This window comes from Lepidochelys kempii, chromosome 1 (genome assembly GCF_965140265.1).
Source record: "Lepidochelys kempii isolate rLepKem1 chromosome 1, rLepKem1.hap2, whole genome shotgun sequence".
NCBI classification, from domain to species: Eukaryota; Metazoa; Chordata; order Testudines; family Cheloniidae; genus Lepidochelys; species Lepidochelys kempii.
The window spans coordinates 65908590-65927190 of NC_133256.1; positions in this window are offsets into that span (position 1 = coordinate 65908590).

Sequence of the window (18601 nt, forward strand, 5' to 3'; positions counted from 1 at the left end):
TAATTATCCGTGAAATGTATTTATTATTCCTTTATAAGTTTTTTTCCTGAGTTCATGGGACCTTTTCTGTTCGTATTAAATCTCTATTAGTAAGACCTATCCTGCAGTCATTTGGCAAAATGTAATTTGGCAGTTTGCCTGAATAAGAAGTGCCAGACTCTGGTTCTTAAGTAAATTATATACTGCTCCTATAGTACTTGCAGCTTGTCATATGTAAAGTTAACTCCTTTGAAGTGATGCAAAGTTGCAGGAATTCTTTTGTACCACCCTGCCTTTCTTTCTTAGGGCCCAGCTCTACCCTCACACATAACAGTGCTACCAGCTCTCATGATTTTATTGTGATTCTCATTATATTTAGGGTGCATATTTTAAAGCTCTAGCTTCTGGAATCAGGTTATTACCTTAGAATCTCAGCTTTTATCTAAATAAAATATTAAATTTCTTGCCTCCAAGGTTGTGGAAAAGAGCTTGAAAGCATAAAACCTACTTACTTCAGCACCAAAAGGGAAATAAAAAGACAAAACGAAAAGGTGTTATTTTAAAATCTCCTGATTTTCAAGCTAATCTCTTTATTTTCCGGGGTATTGTCAATGCTGACGGCATTCCCTCTGAAGGTAATAGGCTCTGTGCCCATGTACATGAATGCAGAAACTGACTCCTCATCAGCCAGGTCCTGCACTGCCTCCACATCTAAAATTCTCATTGAAAATGCGTTTTCCTTGAGTGAATATGGCAGGTTTGGTCCTCCAGTGCCCTTATTTCTCTGATAACATGAGGATGAGCATTATAAACACTACAAAGCAGTGGTCCATAAAGTATTAGCACAGAGAACTGGCCAGTAACATTCTCCCTCCCTACCTCAAATACAGGCATCCAGGCTGTTCATTGCAAAGAAATGCCTGGATTGTTGAATGACTTTTCAAAAAGGAGGAGGAAGCAGGCCAGCCTCACTTCCTCCACTAGGGGATGCTGCCTAAAGAAGGTGAGAGAAGAAAGATGTTTAAGGAATTAGAGGGAAGAAATGGGACCAGGTGGAGCAGGGGGCACAAAGGAAGAGAGAAGAAAAGAACAGAAGAAAAGAAGAGATTAAATGATGAGCAAACCCCATCAGTATGATTACTGATAAGGACAAAACACTTATTACACAAAAGAGAGCTAAATATCCAGAAATACTTTCCTAATGTGACTTTTCTGTGTAAAAAATTGCTGTATATACCCCAGGATGTTATCCAATCAAAAATGGGAGGGGAAGAGTCCTTTAGACAATCTCTCTGTCAACATGTGGTCTACGCTATGGGAAAGTTTGAGAGTGGTTGCTATAGATAAAACAATTCATTCAGATACTATAGAGTGGTGATTGCTACAGAAATGGCTATAAATAAATAAAGGCACAGATGGCCTGTGTTGGAGATAGGAAACTGCAACATTCCCCTTGTGGGGTTTCCTCTGAATCAATCTATTATGAGGATGGGCTAGATTGTCTTTATCCATCTCCCCTTTCAGCTCTTCCCAACTCCTGCAAAGGGAAAAAAAACTGACCAAGGCTTTGACTCACAAAATCCATGTTTGTGAAATCTACTTTTGCCAATGAAGGTTCTGATGTTGTAGCTGAACTCAATGTGGATCTGTGTGGGTGCAAGCAGTCCACTTGTGCGCCATCAACTGCAAGATTGCAACCTTAGACCCTGGTCCTGCAATGTCCCACTAACATCAATATAGCTGCTCACTTTGCATACAGGTACGCACAGGCTTACAAGTTCATAACCTACCATTATATTATCCAGTATTACATGATCTTGTGATGAAAGTCCAGTTAATACACTTGAGGGGATAGAACTAAAGTTGCTGTGGGAGCTTTAACTCAACATTTCTTGAGCTGTGGGTTTAAATCTCATCCGTCATGTTGCAGTCATGCATTCATCTGAGGCAGGGAAGAATAAATAGGGAGAAAGCAAAATAAGAGAACAGAAGAAGAAAGCAATCAGTCTATTTTTGTCTCCAGTCAGAGCGGCTGGCCTCTTTAAAGGGAGATGTGTCCCAGCCCCATCTGTGATATGTTTAACTCACCTTCTAGGTGAAGAGAATGAGTAATGCTACATGACAGGCAGGTGATGTGGTTAAAATCAGGTCTCTGGGGTTTAGAAGAGAGAGGCCTTTGGAGCCTGGAGAGGGGAGAATGCCTGTTGAGTTCAGAGACCCAATACCAGCTAGAAAGGCTAGAGTGCAGAGAACAAGTAGTGGGAGGAAAAGCCTCACCTGGAAGTTTTGTGTTTCCTTTTCAACTTCATGTAAACCAGGCCACAAGAAGGGGTATTATTAAACACAAGACAGCTTTTGTGGATTATTGAGGAGTTCAAGAGGGGAAACGGAGGCACTGGTGAGCATGACCCTAGAGTATGTCTACACTTACTGTGGATCGATGCTGCCACGATCAATCCACCGGGGGTCGATTTAGTGGGTCTAGTGAAGACCCGCTACATCAACCACAGATCACTCTCCCACTGACTCCGGTGTTCCATTGGAACGAGAAGCGTAAGGTAAGTCAATGGGAGAGTTTCTCCTGTTGACCCAGCAGAATGTAGACACCTCAGTAAGTTGACCTAAGCTGCGTCAACTCCAGCTGCGTGAATAATGTAGCTGGAGTTGACGTAACTTAGGTCGACTTAACCCCATAGTGCTCCTAGAGTGGGTTGAAGTCACCCAGCGACATCTCTACAGGTGTGCTTGGGATTGACGTGTACTTACGGAGCAGAGAGGAGACTTATGTAACTTCAGGGGCAAAGGTGATAGTGGCTTCAGCCTTTTCTAAGGGCAGGAAGCTTTTGTTGTTTTGTAAATGCTGCAACATCATTTAACACAGATTTTTATCAGACCTCTGCATGTGAGCAGGGAGGCAAAATTTATATCATATTCTGCCCTTTTGCACATCTATGTCTGGCTGTGGGCAACATTTCTGTCATTATTCTGATTTCTTCAAGGTCTCTGTGTCAAGCCAGTTAAAACCTCAGTTTCCTTTCATCCCTCTCAGAGTCCACGAAAGAGCACTGCTATCGATAGAACTCCCATACAAAGGTGCCTGAAATGCAGTTGATAAAAAGACAGGAGGAAAGATCCCTGCCATTACTGGGCCATTACTTTTTTTATATAGATAGTAACAACCCCGCCAGTTCAAGCTAAAACAGTTTACCTCATGCTCCCTGCTCAATTTCGTTTTTACTCAGTTTATTTTTTTTTAAATATAATGTATTTGTTTCCATATTAGGAAATTTATATTATTTATCTACTGATTTCTAATGGAGCCATCACCGTAGTAGCACGGTGTCATGTGGAAGAGTTAGTAGCAGCATTATCACAGACCAGTTTCAACCATATTTTATGCCTCTCCCTAGGATATATTGGCTTTTTGCAGGATCACTTTTGATATTGATTTCAAAAGAGATGCTGCCAGATGGTTTTTATTATGCTTAGAAATATGAATATATAAAGGAATGTGCTTCATTACCAAATATATAAGGGGGAAAATGACGTAACAGAATCCAATCCCAGAGAACAAAACCTTGCCAGGAATTGCTTATTGTGTTTGTAAATTAGGGCTGGGGAAAGTAAACACTAAAGTCTAGATTCTCCTCTCACATTGATATTTTACTCCAATGTAACTTCATTGGAGTAAATGGAGTAACTCTTTCTTTACATCTGTGTAAGTAAGAGGAGATTCAGAACCATACTTTTATGGACCACTAAATATATATAATATACATGTATATTTCTGGTCTTTGCCAGAGTCAAAAGTCTGAGATCACTTTGTTTGCTGACTGGTGCTACAGGAAGAGGTAACAGGAACAAATGTGTGTATTTAAATACACTGTGATTTTATTTCCATCCTGACAATGTCACCTTAAGAGCTGGCAATGTCGGGGGCATGCTGCAAAGGTATATAAAGGGAAGTCTACTTTGATATTTCATTTTGGTGAGATGGCTAGAATTGTGTGGACCAGACTCTCCCTCTGGGTGTTTCTGTTCCACTGTTCCTTCCCCTCGGATGTCTTTCTTCTTCCTGTACCCCTGCTTGTCCCCTTCCTCCAGGTGCCTTTCTTCTTTATCATGAATTTTCTGACCCACAGCAAGAAAAAATATGTTGTTCCTCCATTTGATAATCTCAATCTATTGTCTGTTCCATTTCTCCTGTTAAATCAACAAAGCACTATATAACTTTCTTTTTATCTGTGTGATATCATAGTTATCAGAAGGAGATATATTGTTGCCAACCACAAACATTCACAATTCATGTGTCAGGACCCCCAAAACCATGAGATTGTCTTAAGAATCATGAAGGGTTTTTTTTAAAAAAATAATATATTTGGGGTTCTTTTCTTTTCGGCTTCTGAGTCTTTAGGGTGTACTCGGATCACATTTTCTAGATTTTTTTCCCTCCATCCAGGAGGGCTAGAATGTTTTTGTATTTTAAATGGAAGCTGGGAATCCCTTGTAAATGTAATACTCCAGGAGTTGTGGATATAAAAAACCCAGGGACTGTTGCGAGACTTGCAATGAAATTGTGAGAGTTGACAACACTGCAGATAGAAGTGTGAGTGCATTTGTGTAGATGCCTGTGTTCATTTGCATATATGTATTGTGACAGGTCGAGCCAGATGGCTATAGGAGAGTGATCCTATTGTGATCCGGGAAGTGGGCGGGTGAAGGGTCCGTGCGCAGGTCCCAGGTGCTCTCCTTCCTTCGGGAGTCCCCACCCAGGACCAGGCACTCATGAGGATCCAAGGTCCCAGATGCCCCTCCTTGCCTGGCTAAGGGGCAGTCCCTCTGGACATGCCCCATCACCCGGCAGAGGTAGCACCGGGCCTCCCCCGTAGAGTAATGCACCCGGTAATAGGCCCCCTAGTAGGGGACCAGGAAGAACACCTCGAGCGCCTCTCCATCACGCGCCGCCGGCGGCAGTTGAAGCTGCACTTGCCAGCGGAACGAGAGTACGTGACGGAGGGCGGGGTCTTTGCAGCCCAATGGGAGAGGGTTGATCACAGAGATGGGTTTTCCCAGGGTGCAGAGGGCGGGTAACAGGGCGGCATTGGGAAGAAAGGGAGGGACAGAGGTCAGGACCAGGCGGATGCCCAGGTCCTCTAATGGCTCCAGGGGGATGAACACCACCCGCCCCACTGCCTGGCCCTTTTCCACCGCTTCCTGGGTGGCGGCCTCCGATGCTAGGAAGAAGATGACCTTGCCATAGATTTTGGAGGCCACCACAATGGCCGTGGGCCCCACTACCCTCGCCAATGCCCGCACATAGGTCTCCATGTGGGGCAAGGTTGGCACCAGGAGGCAACAGATGCCGTGCTTCCTGGTCATGGTGGGAAAGGAGCCCCGGCCGCTATAGATGGTAGCGGAGGCGGTGGGCGGGAGAGATGACATAGTGGCAGGCGGGGGGGGCTGCAGCCACCTGGGCATACGCCCTGGGGCTGGGGGAGGGACACCCGCAGAGCTGGTGGAGGGAACAGCGGGGAGGGACGCTGCAGCCGGAGCTGTGGCCACGGCAATGGGGGCAGCCCCTGCCTGATCTTTTTAGCAGGGCCCTTCCCCTTCTTCTTACCCTGGCCTTTCCCGCCGGCTGGGGGGGCTCCCCCAGGATCTGAGGGGGGGAGGGACGTGGTAGCAGCGGAAGTCACCCCAGTGCCCACCGTTGCTGGCGCCCCAGCGGGGGCGGTGACAGGTGGTTTGGCGGCGGCAGCGGAGTTAGAGGTTTGGAGGGGTGATGGAAGGGCAGGTGGGGGAGGGGCAGCTGGGGCTGCTGGAAGGGCCCCACCCATCTTGTCCCCCGCAATCATGAGCAGGGAGGGAAGGGGAGACACCAGAAGGAGGAAGGGAAAGGGGAAGCAGGTTGACCACTCCTCCCCGCTAGGGTGCAGACATGGGAGGAGAGCGCCAAAAGGGGTGGGCTGGACAGGGGGACAAACCAGAGGTTAGGGGTCAGTCGCCGACACGGGGTGGAATTCCAGCTCCTCTAGCTGCACTAGGGGTGGGGGGGATACAATAGCATTGTGGGTGCAGTGAAAGGGGTTTAAACTAAAATGGGGAGTTGCACAAGCGCATGGGAGAGGGCACGGGCCCACGGAGCAAGGGGCTGAGTGGGCTGGAGTTAGGGCAGGGAAACCAAGGGGCTAGCTTTAGAGGCTGGGGTGGGGCAAACAAACAAAGGCTGCAGAGGGAAATGGGTGGGGCAGGCAAAGAAACTGAAGCTAGTAACGGAGGGTGGGGCTGCAAAGGACAAATGGGGAAGTTAACAAGGGGCAAAGCTGTGAGGTGGGCAGTCCGGGGGGGAGGGGCATGTGCGCCCACGTGCACTTGCACAAAGTCAATTTGGCTGGCTGCTGCTTCTGGCCCAAAGGGTGGAATCAGGGCGTGGCAAGCCAAGCAAGCAGCTGAGTCCACAGGCAGGAGCTGAGGCAGATGGTAAACAGCCAGTGGGCGTGGTGGAGGGGGCAGCAGTGGTGGTAGTGGTGGGGGTTGGAGGACACACAGATGGATCAGGGGGCAGCTCCACGCCACACCCCCTGTGTCCCTACAAACACAGTCAAGACCCCCACCACAAGAGCACAGTTTGAAAGATACTCAGTCTTTAGGCCCCCTCCACGGTGGTCTGCAAAGTCTCTAGGTGATCCCCCACTGGTAGATGGTCCTCTTCTTCTCCTCCTCGGGGCTTCAGCAGCTCCAGGCAGCAGACTCCACAGCAGCAGCTCCAGGAACTCCAGGTGGTGGTCCAGACAGGCAGAAAGGACCCCTCTCAGGTGTTGGTGGTGTCCACAGCATCAACGGCTGGGGCTGGGGTCTCTCACTCCCCCCCTCTGAGGAGCAGGCCAGCAGGCCCCCCCACCAAGGGGCTGCAGTTGGAGCAGTAGCAGCACCTGAGGGTGGGGGGGTCCACCAGCCAGCCAGCAACCAGGTAGCAGAGAATGGGGGTGGGTGGTATCTGGCTCAGCCAGGGGAGTAGCTGGGGCAGCAGTCGCCGCAGGCAGAGCCCAGGGCCTAGCAGCAGCAGCAGGAGTAGCAGCCCTCTCACTCCAGGCTAGAGGGCTACAGGAGAGAGATTTTTTTTAAAATTCTCTTTTAATTAAAAAATTATCCCAAACTGAGGGGTGTGACAGGGTTGGGCCAGATGGCTATAGGGGAGTACTTTTTTTTTTATTTGCATAACACACTTACAAAACAAAACAACAGAATATGCAATGTGTAACACAGCAACCAATCACAATTGTTTTCTCATTAGCTTCAGGGGAGGCAAGTGTTCAAGCTTACCTGGGCCCAGAGTGGGGGGCTTCCTCGACTCTCGTGGTCTTCCACCCTTCTGAGTTACCTGGTGGTCCAGAGCAAGGGGGCTTCATTGACTCTTAAGGTCTGCCACCCCCTCGAGTTACCTGGCGCCGCGCCCAAGTGTCACCAACAATTCCCTCCTCTGAAAGCACCCAACAAAAGTTGCAGGCTGTGGGGTGGACAACCCGGGGGGGGCACGTGCACCCACGTGTGAAAGACCCCTCTAAGGTGGTGGTGTCCGCAGCAGCAGTGGCTGGGGCTGGGGTCCCTTACTCTCTCCCCAAATCAAAGGGTCAAAACAAAGGGAGCTGGACGGGGACACCGAGCAGAGGGCCTCAAACAGCGCCCACCGCTCCTCAAAGACATCAAGAGAGTCGGTGGACACTGCCCAGAAGAACTCCGCCCGGATACGTGAACGGACCAAGGATCGGAAAACGGCCCCACAGTCACAGGAAACTCCATCGGCCAAGCTCCTCTCTCTGGTTTTATAGATGGCCGTTTTAGCCAGGGCCAGGATGAGGTTAACTAGGAGATCCCACGACTTTGTGAGGCCACGGATGGGGAGTGCATAAATAAAAAGGTGAGGGGAAAAATGCAACCAAAAACTTAATAAAAGATTTGTGAGGAGCCGGAACAGGGGCTGCAGCCTGGCGCACTCCAAATATACGTGTGCCAGGGTTTCCCTCACACCGCAAAAGGGACAGGTATCTGGGATGGGGTTGAACTGCGCCAAGTACGTGCCCGTGCTCACAGCTCCGTGAAAGGAGCTGCCAACTGATGTCCCCGATGGGCCTCGGAACCAAGGTGGAATATAGGCTGGCCCACCGGGGCTGCTCACCCTCCAAAGGTGGCAGAAGATCTCACCACTTTGTGTTGGGGTGGGACACTAGGGTGAGGGCGTGAAGGGTGTGGCGCACGAGCGTGTGATGTTTCCTTGGTGCGGTTTGGAAGCATACCGGCTGCAATTCATGTAGCCGGCTAGCCGTAAAGGGGTGAGGGGGTCGATTGGGTCTACAGGGCAGGGGTCCAATTAAAAGGTCTGGCGGGCCTGGGGTAGAGGGTGGGTGGGGCATGCCCTCGAGCAGGACCCAATCGAGGTAAGCTCTAGCAGTGGGCGGCAAAGCAGCCTTCACCTCCTGAAGTACATGCCGGGGGGTACGAGGTCTGGAGAGCCCCATGCCCTGAGCGAGCGTCAGGGGATCCAGCCAGTCTCCCCGGTTGTAGTCCAGGAGGTCTCCGACTCTCATGACTTCTGCCAGGATCAAGCTCTGGCACACCAAGCGGGACTCTGCCATCTGCACACGGAGCTGGGGGTTGTGTAGCAGGAGCTCCACGAGGAGATCTGCCCCCTCGGTGGCCGCCACGGACCTGCTCATTAAAAACTGTTTCCAAGTCCAGAGGAGGTCCTGGTAGAAGACCGGCAGCCTGGAGAGGTCTCGCAGAAGACCTCCCGGACAGAGATAAATGAGCTGCCGGTCATATCGGAGCCCTCGGATGCGGCGCGGGATGGTGTGCGCCAGTACGCTCCACGCCGAACTGCCTGCACTATAAAGGAGCCTCTGTAGGGCCTGGAGGCGGAAGATGTGGACCTGAGTGTGCAGACACTTCAGGCCCTGTCCTCCTTCCTTCAGGGGTAGATGAAGAACCCATACAGTGCATTCCTGACCAAAAGAACCCCAGAATCGAAATCCGGAGGTTGGTCAGGAAACCCGGGGCTGGGACTCGGATGTTGAGCCGATACCAGAGCTTGGACAGGACTAGTTGATTAAGCACCAGCGCTCTCCCACGAAGGGAGAGACATCGGAGTAGTCCCGTCCATTTCCGGAGCCGCTCTATCACCCCGCCCTCTAAATTTTCCCAGTTCTCCGGCGGAGAGGGATGCGTGGCAGAAAGGTGAATGCTGAGGTAGAGCAGCAGACCCACGCTCCACTGGATGGTCTGAAGCGCGGGTGGGAGGGAGCTCGCCTGCCGCCAGTCTCCTACCGCCAAGCCAGAGCTATTGACCCAGTTGACCCGGGCAGAGGAGGCTGCCGAATAGATGGCGTGGCAAGCCTCCACTTGCGCCAAGTCGCCCGAGTCCTGGACCACGAGGAGCACGTCATCAGCGTACGCCGACAGGACCAGCTGCAGCTCCGGCTCCCGCAGCACCAACCCTGTCAACCTCCTGCGGAGGAGGCAGAGGAAGGGCTCGATCGCCAGAGTGTACAGCTGGCCCGAGAGTGGGCACCCCTGCCATACTCCTCACCCGAAGCTTACCGGTTCGGTCAGGGTCCACTTGAGCTTAACCAGACACTCCGCGGAGGCGTACAGCACCCGGAGAAAAGCCACAAACTGGGGTCCGAAGCCAAACGCTCGCATAGTGTTCAGGAGGTACCATGATCTACCCTATCGAACGCCTTCTCCTGATCTAGGGACAGGAGAGCGAACGACAGACTGTCTCTACGCCCAAGTTCTAAAAGGTCCCGAACCAAAAATAGGTTATCAAAGATACTGCGGTCCCGGACGGTGTAGGTCTGGTCTGGGTGGATCATGTCCGCCAGCACAGACCCAAGCCGCAGTCTATGATTTCGTAGTCCGTGCTGAGGAGCGAGACGGTATGCCAATTTCATAAATCGCGGAGGTCCCCCTTCTTCGGCAGTAAGGCGAGCACAGCTCGCCTGCGTGAAAGAGGGAGCACCCTGCTCTGCAGAGACTCAGCCCAGACGGTGACTAGGTCTGGGCCGAGGACGTCCCAAAACACGTGGTAGAACTCCACGGTCAGCCCGTCCATGCCTGGAGACTTATTAGTGGGCATACGATGGAGGGCCTCCGAGAACTCGGCCAGAGTGAGAGACAACTCTAGCCGGTCTCGGTCGCTCGCGCTGACTGTAGGGAGCTCCTCCCAGAGCACTCTGCAAGCGCCAGGGTCAGTCAGATCTGGGGAGAAAAGACTTGCGTAGAAGGCTCGGGCCCTCCCGCACATCTCCACCGGTTCCGTGAGGGGGGTGCCGTCTTCTGCCAGGAGGCAGGTGAAGTGTTTCTTGGCCCCCCTTGTTTTCTCCAGGGCATAGAAGAGGCGGGAGCCACGATCCATCTCCTGAAGGAGGCTGATGCGGGCTCGAACAAAGGCGCCCCGGGCCCGATGGTCCTCGAGGGCCCGGAGCTCCTCCCGCTTCTCCCGGCACGCTCCGCAGAGGAGCGGGTCCTCGGGGCTGGCGGCCAGATGCCTCTCCAGCTCTAAGACCTCCCATTCCAACTGCTCTATCACCACATTCCTCTGTCGGCTGGTGCCCTGGGTGTAGTCATGGCAGAAAAGCCTGGCGCGCACCTTCCCCAGGTCCCACCATTGCCGCGCCGAGAGAAAGGCATGCCACTGCCCTTGCCAGGCCAGCCAGAATTCCCAGAAGGACGTCACAAAGCCCTCATCCTCCAACAGGCTGTTGTTAAAATGCCAGTAGATTGGCCCCAGCCTCACCGCACAGAGGGAAGCTGTCACGGTGGCTAGATGATGGTCAGAAAATGGGGCCAGCCGAATGCTGGAGGAGTGGGCTCGTGAGAGATGGAAGCGTGATAAATAAATGCAGTCCAACCAGAAGTGGCTCGACTGATGGGCTTCCACCCGGACAAAGGTGAACGTGGAAGTGTCATCCGGGTTGTGGTCGCGCCAGATGTCCACTAGGGAGTGATGTTCGATTATCTCCCCGAGTGGTCCTGTTCCTCGAGGGTGGTATTAAAGTCCCCTCCCAGGACCAGGCACTTGTGAGATTCTAAGGTGCCGAGGAAGGCGGACGCCCGCTGGTAGAATTGTAGCCGCTCCGGGCCCAATGTCGGGGCATAGACGTTAACGAGGTTAACCACGAGCCCCTCCATACAGACCCGGAGATGCAGCAGGTGACCCGGCATGGCCTCGGCAACCCCTAGCACCTCGGGCTGCAGGTCGGGGGAGAATAGGGTCACCATTCCAGCCTGTCGAACCGTGGCATGGCTAAAGTAGACCCTGTCCCCCCACTCCAGCCGTCAACTGTCTTCGGTGGTCGTGTCCGTATGGGTCTCCTGCAGGAAAACCATAGAGTACCCCCCCTCCCGAAGGAAGGAGAGCACCTGGGGCCTGCAGAGAGCCATCCTATAACCCCGGGTGTTCAATGTTGCAATGTTGAGAGGTGTCATGGGGAGGGTCGGGGGGGTCCTCACTGGCAGGGACGTTCGCATCTCCCAGCGGGCCGCGCAGCAGTCCGTGACCCATCCCATAGGTGAGTAATTGTTCACAGAAGACGCAGACCCGCCAGTAGGCCACGGCATCCTGCTTCCCTGTCCCTTTACCTTCCCCCATGAGAAAATTTGAGAAAAGTCCCCTCATCGCTGGAGAGCAAGTTGTACCTTGTTGCAGGAGCCATGGACATCCTCTAAAAACTTCCACAGCTCTCCTCGTAGCTCATGGGGGGGGTGGGATTACGGTTTCCTGGTTGTTCCCCGGCAGGGCCCTTGGTGCAGCCCTGTGGTCCACTAAAATAGACAAGAAGGGTGTGGACCCCCAACAGGGTGCCTGATGGGCTGGAGCTTCTAGGCCCGCCTCAAGTTCTGGGGTGATAGGGGGCGGTGGAGGGAAAATAGCAGCTCCTAATGGGTCAGGGCAGGAGAACACAAAGGCCGCTCCCTGGGGGTCATCAGTTGGGAAAGGGAAGGAGACAGCCCCGGGGGCGGCAATGACATTGCAGGAGGTAAATTGGATAGGGGTAGGGGCAGGGGCAGGAGCAGGGGCAGGGGCAGAGGCGAGGTTCTGGGTTTCGGGAGGCAAGCAGCTGGATGGTGGCGCCTTCCGATCAGGCTCAAGTGTTAAGGGGGTGGGGAGGAAGCTCTCAGTGACACTGGGCACATGCTCTGTGGTGGATTTAGTGGCCACAGCATCAGGAGGTGGATGATCTTCTGTAGGGCCCCCGCCTGGGAAGGAAGTCGATTGCTCTGCACCAATGGGGGGTGCCCCTGGTGACTCGTGCCCCGGCTGCGTGGCGCCAGCTGTCATCTGAGCAGGCTCAGTGGTCATCAGTGGGGTGCCATCAGTGGCCGGGTCAGTGGAGGAGTCCAGGGGCTCCTTGGAGGTGGGAGCGGAAGCCGCAGTTAAGGGGAGGGAGCATGGGGAAAAGAGGGATGGAGTGAGGTCGTCCAGATCGAGATTTGCTGGCAAAAGGTCGTCCTCCCCCTGGGCGACCGGGGTCAGATCTAAGGCCTCAATCTCCTTGAACATGGAGGAGAGGACACTTTCCGCCGTCCCGGGGTTGTCCCCGGCGGCACCCGCCATGACGGTTGCCTCGGGGTTCGCGGGGGCTTCGGGTAGCGTCAGAACAGAAGGGGCTTCCTCGAGGGTCTCGGAGGGGAGGGTCTCCCGTGGAGGGGAGACACTACTCTCCGGTGCTGCCACGTCTTTCCCGGCTGACACCGGTGGATGGGACGCACTCGTGGGCAAAGCGGAAGGTTCGGCATTGGTGCCCCCCTTCCTGGTCTTCCGGGGGGCCTCCGCCTCAGGTAGATGAGGCAGAGCTCGAGCCTTCCACTTGCCTCGCTTCCCCTGGACTAGGGCCCAGCCCTCCATGGCATCATCTGGGGGCTGGTTAGCAGGGGTTGTGTCAGGGGGTAAAGGTGATGGCTCAGGGACTTGGGGGGCGGGAACGGTGGGGCACCATAAGGGAGGGAGAATTCTCCCTGGGGCAGGCTCTCTCCCGTGCCTGGTGGTATCTCTGCCACACCCTCCTCCATAGGCCCCACTAGATTGTCAGCAGCAAGGACGGGGCTCTCCCGCTCGTCTGGGCATTGTAGGGGAGGTGCCCCTTGGGCCTGAGCGGGAGTAGCGGTGTTCCGAAGAGGAGGGGGCAGGTCGGCAATGATGGGGCCGTTGTCCTGCCGGGTCTCGGGGATCCCAGGTGCCCCTCCTTGCCAGGCTAAGGGGCAGTCCCTTCGGACATGCCCTGACGCCCAGCAGAGGTAGCACCGGGGTTCCCCCATGGAAAAGTACACCCTGTAACGGGCCCCCTGGTGGGGGAGTAGGAAGGACCCTTCGAGTGCCACTCTGTCATGCGCCGCCAATGGCAGTAAAAGTTGCACTTGCTGGCGGAAGGAAAAAAATGTGACGGAGGGTGGGGTCCTTGCAGCCCAACAGGAGAGGGCTGATAACAGAAACAGGTTTCCCCAGAGTGGAAAGGGTGGGTAGCAAGGCAGCACTGGGGAGAAAAGGAGGGACAGAGGTCAGGACCAGGCGGACGCCCAGGTCCTCTAGCAGCTCTAGGGAGACAAACACCCCCACCCACCGCCAGGCCCCTCTCCACCGCTTCCTGGGTGGCAGCCTCCGATGCTAAGAAGAAAACGACCTTCCCGTACATTTTGGAGGCCGCCACAATGGCCGAGGGCCCCACCACCCTCGCCAACGCCCACACGTAGGTCTCCACTTGGGGCGAGGTGGGCACCAGGAGGCATTGGACACCGTGCTTCCTTGTCATGGTGGGAAAGGGGCCCCAGCTGCTATTGATGGTGGCGGAGGCGGTGGGCGGGAGAGATGACGAGGCAGCAGGCGGAGGGGCTGCCACCGCCCGGGCATACATCTTGGGGGCTGAGGGAGGGACATCCGCAGAGCTGGTGGAGGGGGCAGCGGGGGAGGACGCCGTGGTCGGTGGCGAGGCTGCAGCAGTGGGGGTGGCACCTGCCATGGAGGGCCTGGTAGTTTTAGTGGGGCCCTTCCCCTTCTTCTTGCCCTGGCCTTTTCCACCAGCTGTGGGGGCTTCCCTAGAATCTGGGGAGGCAATGGGCATGGCAGTGGCGGAGGTCACCCCAGTGCCCTCCATTGCCGATGCCCCAGCGGTGGTGGTGGCAGATGATTAACAGGAGTTGGGGTCAGGTAAAAAGGGACAAGCTGTGGGGTGGACAATTCAGGGGGGGGTGCACATGAACCACCGTATGCTTGTCCAGAGAGTCCTGTTTGGTTGGCTGGTGCTTCTCGCCCATGCGGTGGAATCAGGGCGAGCAGCGAAGTCCAGAGGCAGATGTTAAACAGCCAGCAATGACAATGGAGTGTGTGGGGGGTGAAGATGGTAGTGTGGGGGTTCGGAGGACACAGATGGATCGGGGGGCAGCTCCATGCCACACCCCCTGTGTCCCTACAAACACAGTCAAGGCCTCCCCCCACACGAGAGCACAGTTCAAATATTACTCAGTCTTAGGCCCCCTCCATGGCGATTTGTAAATTCCCCGGGCGGTGTTCCTCCGGTAGTCGGCTGTTTCTCTTTCTCTCTGTTCCGGGCTTTCTCCGCAGTTGCAACATTCCAGAAATGCTGGAGCAAGTGATAAGAGTCCCTCTCGACCGGAGACGGGTCCACAGACAAACAACAAGCGGCTGGGTCTGGGGGCTGGGTCCTTCCACTCCCCCACTCTGGGGAACCGGGCCAGCAGGCCCCCCCTCTCTTGGGGCGGGGGGTTTCAGCTGGAGCAGCAGTATCGTCCGAGGCCAGCACTCTAGCAACAGCAGAGAAAGAAACAAAAAACAACAAAAAGAAAAGAAAGGGGGGAAAGTGTCTGGCCCGGTCAGGGGGGAAGCCGAAAGTAGGGGCAAAAAGCAAGGAAAGCCCAAGCCAGAGGGTAGCAGCAGGAGAGCAGGCTACGTAGGTCCCTTTTCCCTGAGTAAGGTAACAGGGAAGGCTTTTTTTTTTTTTTTTTTTTTTTTTTGAAACAGAAAGGAAATTTATTTGTAACAATTACAAAGAATACAAAAGGATAAAGAAAAACTTAGCAACAAAACAACGCAATCAGAAGGTATACAACAGCTTTCAGGAGGGAGAGGTGTTCAGGTTAGCCCAGGCCCAGAGCGGGGGGGCTTCCTCGACACTCGTGGTCTTCCACCCTCCTGAGTTACCTGGTGGCCTAGAGCGGGGGGGGTTCCTCGACACTCGTGGTCTTCCACCCTCTCGAGTTACCTAGTGCCGCGCCCAGGGTCACTGACCCACCCTCTCCTGAGAGTGCCCGACAAGATGGGCACGGCTGCGGGGTGGGTGGTTGGGAGGGAGGGGGGTACACCCATGTATTATACGACCCCTCCTAGAAGACAGTAATAATGGTATTCACAGCAACTAACGGCTGTGGCCGGCGGCTCTCGCTCTTTCCCTCATTCAGAGGGTCAGACGGAGGGAACCGGACGGGGTCACCGAGCAGAGAACCCCGGACAGCGCCCACCGCTCCTCGAAGGTGTCAAGGGAGTCGGTGGACGCTGCCCAGAGGAACTCCGCCCGGATACGTGAATGTACTGAGAGTCGGAAAACGGCCTCACAATCGCAGGACGCCTCATGAGCCAACCTCCGCTCTCTGGTCTTATAAATGGCTGTTTTAGCCAAGGCTAGGAGGAGGCTAACCAGGAGATCCCGCGACTTGGTGGGGCCACGGATGGGGAGTGAATAGATAAAGAGGTGGGGGGAGAAATGAAGCCAAAAGCGCAAAAGAATATTTGTGAGGAGCCGAAAAAGAGGCTGCAATCTGGCACACTCTAAATAGACGTGCGCCAGGGTTTCCCTCACGTTGCAAAAAGGGCAAGTCTCCGGAAGGGAGGTAAAACGCGTCAAAAACACGCCCGTGCTCACAGCCCCGTGAAGGAGCCGCCAACTGATGTCCCCGACGGGCCTCGGGACCAAGGTGGAGTACAGGCTGGCCCACCGAGGTTGCTCACCCTCCAAAGGTGGTAAGAGATCTCGCCACTTCGTATCGGGGCGGGACACCAGGGTGCGGGCATGAAGGGTATGGAGTGTGAGTGTATATAAACATTGCCGTGATGCAACTTGAAAACCGACCGGTTGCAGTTCATGCAGCCGGCTTGCAGTGAAAGGATGAGGGGTGTGTTGGGATCGGCAGGGTAGGGGCCCGATGGAAAGGTCCGGCGGGCCTGGGGTAAGGGATGGGCGGGGTGCGCCCTCGCACAAGGCTCGGCTAACATAAGCCCGAGCGGCGGGGGTCAGAGCGGCCTCCACCTCCTGAAGCACGCGCCGGGGGGTGCGAAGGCTGGAGAGCCCCATGCGTCGAGCGAGCGTCAGGGGATCCAGCCAGTCCCCCCGGTCGTAGTCCAGGAGGTCCCCGACCCTCGTAACTCCCGCCAGGACCAACCCCTGGCGCACCGTGCGGGACTCCGCCGCCTGCACACAAAGTTGGGGGTTGTGTAGCAGGGGCTCCGTGAGGAGATCTGCCCCCACGATGGCCGCCACGGACCTGGTCGTTGAAAACAGTTTCCAGGCCCGGAGGAGGTCCTGGTAGAAATCCGGCAGCCCGGAGAGGTCTCGCGGAAAACCTCTCGGGCAAAGATAAAAGAGCTGTCGGTCATATCGGAGCCCATGGAAACGGCGTAAAAAGGCATGCGCCAATATGCTCCACGTCGAACTACCTGCACTATAAAGGAGCCTTTGCAGGGCCTGGAGGCGGAAAACGCGGACCTGAGTGTACAGACACTTCAGGTTCTGCCCTCCTTCCTTCAGGGGCAAGTGGAGAACTCCAACAGGGGCCCAGTGCAATCCTGACCAAAAGAACTCCAGAATCAATCTCCGGAGGTGGGACAGGAAACCCGGGGCCGGGGCTAGGGTGTTGAGCCGGTACCAGAGCGTGGACAGGACTAGTTGGTTAAGCACCAGTGCTCTCCCCCGAAGGGAGAGACATCGGAGTAGCCTCGTCCATTTCCTGATCCGCTCAATCACGCCGCCTTCCAAATTTTGCCAGTTCTCCGGCGGAGAAGGGTGCGTGGCAGAAAGGTAAACGCCGAGATAGAGCAGAGGGCCGGCACTCCACCGGATGGTCTGAAGCGCGGGTGGGAGGGAGCTTACCTGCCGCCAGCCCCCCACCGCCAAGCCAGAGCTCTTGACCCAGTTGACTCGGGCGGAGGAGGCTGCCGAAAAGATGGCTTGGCAGGCCTCCACTCGCGCCAAGTCGCCCGGGTCCTGGACCACGAGGAGGACGTCATCGGCGTACGCCGACAGGACCAGCCGCAGCTCCGGCTCCCGCAGCACCAACCCCGTCAACCTCCTGCGGAGGAGACAGAGGAAAGGCTCGATCGCCAGAGCGTACAGCTGGCCTGAGAGGGGACACCCCTGCCGCACCCCTCGCCCGAAGCTGACCGGTTCGGTCAGGGTCCAGTTGAGCCTAACCAGACACTCCGCGGAGGCGTACAGCACCCGGAGAAAACTCACAAACTGAGGTCCGAATCCAAACGCTCGCAGGGTGCTCAGGAGGTACCCATGATCTACCCTATCGAAAGCCTTCTCTTGATCGAGAGACAGGAGGGCGAACGACAAACCATCTCTCCGCCCGAGTTCCAAAAGGTCTCGGACTAAAAAGAGGTTGTCGAAAATGCTGCGACCCGGGACAGTATAGGTCTGGTCTGGGTGAATCACGTCCGCCATCACGGACCCTAGCCGCAGCGAGATTGCTTTCGCTACGATTTTGTAATCCGTGTTAAGGAGTGAGAGGGGACGCCAGTTTCGTAAGTCGCGGAGGTCCCCCCTCTTCGGCAGCAAGGCGAGCACCGCTCGTCTGCACGAGAGAGGGAGGACCCCGCCCTGCAAGGACTCAGCCCAGACAGCGACTAGGTCTGGGCCAAGGATGTCCCAGAACGCGCGGTAAAACTCCACGGTCAGCCCGTCCATGCCCGGAGATTTATTGGTGGGCATGCGACGGAGGGCTTCCGAGAACTCGGCCAGGGTGAGAGGCAGCTCTAGCCGGTCTCGGTCGCCCACGCTGACCGTGGGGAGTTCCTCCCAGAGCACCCCGCAAGCGCCAGGATCGGTCGGATCCGGGGAGAAAAGGTTCGCGTAGAAGTCACGGGCCCTCCCACACATCTCCTCCGGATCCGTGAGGGGGGTGCCGTCGTCCGCTAGAAGGCAGGTGACGTGTTTTTTGGCCCCCCTCGTTTTCTCCAGGGCGTAGAAGAAGCGGGAGCCGCGATCCATCTCCTGAAGGAGGCGGATGCGGGACCGGACAAAGGCACCTCGGGCCCGGTGGTCCTCGAGGGCTCGAAGTTCCTCCCGCTTCTCCCGGCACGCTCCGCAGAGGGACGGGTCCCCGGGGCTGGCGGCCAGGCGCCTCTCCAGCTCTAAGACCTCCCGTTCCAACTGCTCTATCGCCGCATTTCTCCGTCGGCTGGTGCCCCGAGTGTAGTTGCGGCAGAAGAGCTTGGCACGTACCTTCCCTAAATCCCACCAGCGCCGCACCGAGGGAAAGGCACGCCACTGTTCCCGCCAGGCCAGCCAAAACTCCCGGAAGGACATCACAAAGCTCTCGTCCTCCAACAGGCTGT